General features: G+C 45.9%; 1 long non-coding RNA gene across 1 annotated transcript; it reads left to right on the forward strand.

Moving 5' to 3' along the window:
• The first annotated feature begins 2797 nt into the window (after window positions 1-2797).
• LOC121144165 lies at window positions 2798-3972 on the forward strand. The gene is made up of 2 exons (XR_005881475.1): window positions 2798-3545; window positions 3664-3972. It is a non-coding gene; the product is annotated as an uncharacterized LOC121144165 (long non-coding RNA).
• Window positions 3973-5496: the final 1524 nt, after the last annotated feature.

Consider the following 5496-nt stretch of genomic DNA (forward strand, 5'->3'; position numbering starts at 1 on the left):
ACAAAAATGGCAGGCCAGATGTCTTAACAGGTAAAGGCTCTTGCAAGCATGATGACCTGATAAGTCTTAGGACCCACGCACAACCCATGGCACATACTCACATCCTACGTGTACCCTGGATAGTAAATTTTAAAACGGTAAAGCCAAATAATACTTAAAATAGCATTGATTCCACACTGAAATAATATCTTGCCTATCTAGGGTTAATATACTAAAATATTCTTTTTCTTTCTTTTGTTTCTTTTTTATTTATTTATTTTGAGAGACAGGGTTTCTCTGTGTATCCCAGGCTGGTCAAACTCAGAGGACTGCCTGCCTCTGCATCCTGAGTGCTGGGATTAAAGGCACAGCCACTAGGCCTGACTTATATCATCTTTCTTTTTGGGGGGTGGGGAGGAGACACATGCCAACAGGCCCCAGTGAGATCAGAGAACAACTTGCAGGATGCAGGAGGTGGGTCTCCTACCGTACAGTGCCCAGGGACAGACCTTAGGCCTTCAGGCTGAAGGCAGGGGCTGTAGCCCACCAAGCACTCTAACCTGCCCAGGAAGTTCACACTCACTGAGCCACACTGCCTCTGCGGGCACAACTGGAAAGCCAGTAGATGAATGAAAAAAATGAAATAGAAGAAGGAGGACGTGGCTGCTCCTAAAGTATGAGGATTTATCTATCTATCTATCTATCTATCTATCTATCTATCTATCATCTATCTATGTATCTCTCTATCATCTATATATCTATCTATGTATCTATTTATGTATGTATCTATCTATGTATCTATCATATATTTATCTATTTATCTATCTATCTATGTATCTATCTATCTATGTATCTATCTATCTATTTATTGGTTATTTGAGACAGGGTTTCTCTGTATTGCTTTGGAGGTTGTCCTGGAACTTGATCTTGTAGACCAGGCTGGCCTCGAACTCACAGAGATCTGCCTGCCTCTGCCTCCTGAGTGCTGGGATTAAATACGTGCGCAGTTTTTTTTTTATTGTATATGTAAAGAGAAAACAGGCAGAGGGAAGAGCCCAGGCTGAACTTGGCCTGCAGACTGAACCCAACCCCCAACCATGAGTGGGGAGAGGGGCAAGGGAGGAGCCACTGAGCCAAGAGGTGGCAGCCAAAAGATAAAAGGGCCAAAAAAGCCACCACATAGCCAAAATGGCTGAATTATATAGAGAAGAGTAGTTCGGGGTAGGGCAGGTGCAGCCCAGTCTCTGGGCTGAAGAAGTTTAGGATAGGGGGTGGGGTGTGCCAGCCAAGGGGAGCCCTGAACAGGTAGGAATTGGGGGATACTGGGAGGATCTGGCCTCCAGGCCTGCTTTGATGTGTTAATAGACATCTCCGCCGTTTGTCCTGGGTTTGAGATCCACACAGCCTTTGCAAGCACAACTGGAAAACCAGTTGGTTGATGTGGAGTCCAGACTTTCTGCTTCCTGTCTGGTTTCCCTTGTCAGTAAAATGACAACACTGAGCTGGGGTTTCCTTCTGAATTTACTATTTCCTCATACCCAGATCTGTAGGTAGTGAATCCTAAGGTCCTGCTCTAGGGCCTGGAGAGATTGTTCAGCACTTTAGACTGTTGGCTCTTCTAAAAGACCTGGTTCGATGCCCATCACTCACATTGTGGCTCACAATTGGCTGTAACTTCAGTTCCAGGTGATCCAACACCCTCTCCTGGCCTCCGTGGGCATCAGAAATGCATGCCCCATGGTACACAGGCATACAGACAGGCAAAACATCATACACATAAAAATAATTGAAATAAAAGAACAAACTATTCTATTTCTGTCAGTGAGTCATGGAATTTTAGAATCCAAAAGGTCTTTAAATGTTACAGCTGGACCTCTGAGTCCCCAGCTGGACCTCTGAGTCCCCAGCCTGGCAGCTATCCTGGGTTCAGCCTGTGGTTTTTTGTGTGTTATCTAGTAAACGCCCAGGGCAGCTGGCATGCAGGAAGTTGTCTACATTTTCCTGCTGACCTAAATAATATCCAGAAGAAGGAATGGAAGCTCAGAGAAGCTCTTAGGGCACTTAGGGCTGCACAGCTGGCTGGTATGACAGGCAGGAGGATCGGGGCGTCTCAACTCAGGTCAGGAAGCTGGGGTGACCCCAGGGCCAGCAGCGTCAGCCTCCCTTGGGAGTTTCTTAGAACCCACCTTACTAAAACAGAAACTGCAGGGGCGCGAGAGATGGCAGCAAGCACTTAAAGCATGCATTGCTCTTCCCAATACCCACGTGGTACCTGCCACAAGCACGTGGCACCCTTCCATACAAGGAGGCAAAATACCCAGGCGCGCAAACTAAAGGCAATAAGTATTTGAGAAAAAGAAAACAAGCTATTTTTCGTTTGCTTCATTTTTAATTTTATCCTCCTTTATTTATTTTGAGACAGGGTCTCACAATGCATCCTTGGCTGGCCTGGGACTCACTTTGTAGACCAGGTTGGCCTTGAATTCACAGAGATCTGCCTGCCTCTGCCTCCTGAATGCTGGAAGTGCTACCATACATGATTATAATTACGATTTTAGCTGGGTGTGGTGGCATACTTCTTTACTCCCAGTACTCAGGACACTGAGGCAGGCTAATTTGTGTGAATTCCAGGTTAGCCTGGTCTACAGAATGAGTTTTGGTACAGCCAGAGCTGTTATACAGAGAAAACCAGTCTCAAAAAACAAAAGCAAATAAATAAAATAATTATGATTTTTAAAGATTTATTATTTTTATGCATATGAGGGGTTTTCCTGCATGTATGCCAGTACTCACAGAGGCCAGAAAAGGGTGTCAAATTCCCTAGAACTGAAACTATAGACCTGTGAGCCTCCATGTGGAGTGCTCAAATCCGGGTCCTCTGGAAGAGCAGTGAGTGCTCTTAACTGCTGAGCCATCCCTCCAGCTCCCTCATAACCATTATCTTTTTAATAAATATGTACCCCTTAGACTGACCTCCAATTCACCATCGCAGCAAGGGTGACCTGGAACTCCTGATCCTCTTGACTTTTCCCCACAACTGCTGGCATAATGGGTGTGCATCAACATGCTTAGCTTGACTTTATTTTCCTGTCTGCAGTGATGGGGATCCTACAGACGGACTGGGACTTTTTTTAGCATCCGATGTTAGCTGGACACTTGGTTCGGGAAGGAAGGAAGGTTCAAGGTCTTCCTTGGATGCATACATCCTGAGCTACATGAGGTCCTGTCTCATAAATAAGAACCCAACGAGGAAAAAGAGAAAAAATAAGCAATGAAACAAACAAAAGGATGTACTCTATCACTGAGCCAGGAAAATGCATCTTAAACACATATCCCAGGAGACTTTTCTGCTTCCCAAAGTCTGAGAAGTGCCACCTGCTCGTCCCTTTTCCTCAAGGAAGAGCGCACTTTTTCATCCTTGGGGTGTTTGTCCCCTAGTTCGTGGAGAGGAGCTCTCAGCTAAAGGACATAGGACTCACGAAGCTGCACAGCGAGGGCTCTGGGCTAAGCCAACTCAGTGAGCATTTGCCGGCATCCTCACGTCTGAGCCGCATCCTGTTTTGAAGGTAAGAACAGTCCCAAGGGCTGGAGAGGGCTCTTGCAGTCCTGCCACCTCGTCTTCAAGGATTAGGCAAGCACTTTGCAATTGTGCCCTGACAGGTTTTACCGTTTCCCTTTTAATAGAAGAGAGGCCAGGAGAGATGTGAAATGAGAATGGGCTCATCTGGGGAATCAAATGTAATTTCTCCAATCCCGGAAACCTGGATCGAAATCAATTCAATCAACATCCGTGGTTAGTTTGCAAGCCACCAGTGACTCCCCATCCTGACCCGTGTTTGCATTCTTGACAGAGCCACAATCTGCAGAATTGGTCTGTAATCAATAGCTCACCATCATTCTAGAAGACTGTCTGCCACTCAAGTTTTCAGGTAACAGACATTCTCTGTTGAGTCTATTTTCCCTGTCGGAGGACAGTACAGATACTGCAATTTTTGTTTGTTTGTTTGTTTGTTTCTTTCTTTCTTTCTTTCTTTCTTTCTTTCTTTCTTTCTTTCTTTCTTTCTTTCTTTCTCAGTGTGGCCCAGGATGTCTTGGAACTCACTTAGGCTGGCCTTAAACTCCCAGAGATCCGCCTGCCTCTGGGATTAAAGGTGTGTGCCACCACTTTGAGGCAAGATCTCATTTAGTGCAGGATGGCCTCCAGTTCACTATATAGCCAGGGATAGTTTTTTGTTTTTTGTTTTTCTCCTTGAGACAGGGTTTCTCTGTGTAGGTTTGAAGCCTGTCCTGGGACTCACTCTGTAGACAGGCTAGTCTTGAACTCACAGAGATCTACCTCCCTCTGCCTCTGAGTGCTGGGATTAAAGTCTTGAACTTGTGGTCATCCTGTCTCCACCTCCTAAATTCTGGGGTTACAGGCCAATGCCACCACATTCAGCTAGTCATGCAGGTTTGAAACAAGAGAAAGACTAATTAGGCTCTGGTGGCTCAAGCCTGTGATTCCATCATTTTGGAAGCAAAGGAAGGGAGATAAGGAGTTCTAGGCTGGGCTACGCTACAAAGCAAGTCTCAGGTCAGTCCAAGCTATATTAGCAAGACCTACTGAGGTTGTAGAGGAACAAGGCACGAAGGAATTGTGGGGTGTCTTACAGACGTCCTCTCAATGTCAACTGTGAAATGAACCAAGCCAAGCACCTTTCAGGTGAGGAGGTTGAGAGCCACTGGGCAAGAGAAATGGCTTTATCCAGCGTGGTGTCATCTCACTCCCCTAAATGTTACAACCAAACAGAAAAGATACAGCCTGTTTAAGGCAGACTGGTAGTCTTGGTGATTGTGGTAGCCCTGCTGGCTCGGAGATCTTGCACTACAATCTGTGTTATGTCATACAAAACTATAATCCTTTCAAAGTGGAAAAAGAAAACTGTTGCTACAGGAGGCCCTGGCTTCCATTTCTGTCACTGTCAATCAGGAATGGTGACATATACTTGTGATTCCAACACTCTGAAGTGGGGGGTAGAAGATAAAAAAAATCCTAAGTTATACTCCACCCCTAGCTACAAAGCACATTTAGGCCAACCCATCTAAAAAAGTAAGAAAAGCAAGCCGAGGCGTGGCAGCACACGATTTTTATCCCAGCATGCAAGAGGCAGAGGCAGGTGAACTCTGTGAGTTCCAGGCCAGCCTCATCCACACAGCAAGTTCCTGGCTACCAGCCCTAGCTACATAGTGAAACCATATCCAGAGACAGAGAGAGAGAGACAGAGTGCTGGGCAGGGCAGTGGTGGCACATGCCATTAATCCCAGCACTCGGGAGGCAGAGGCAGTCAGATCTCTGAGAGTTCAAGGCCAGCCTGGTCTATAGAGAAAGTTCCAGAACAGCTAGGGCTGCACAGAGAAACCCTGTCTTAGGGAAAAAAAAGCAACTAGAGGAAGAAAAGCACATTATTAATCTCATGAGAAGTCCCCACAACTCTAAATATCCAGGCTAATTCTAAAACTCACCAAATAGGCAGCCCG

Source organism: Mesocricetus auratus, unplaced genomic scaffold (assembly GCF_017639785.1).
Source record: "Mesocricetus auratus isolate SY011 unplaced genomic scaffold, BCM_Maur_2.0 Super-Scaffold_100014, whole genome shotgun sequence".
In the NCBI taxonomy this organism is placed as follows: Eukaryota; Metazoa; Chordata; class Mammalia; order Rodentia; family Cricetidae; genus Mesocricetus; species Mesocricetus auratus.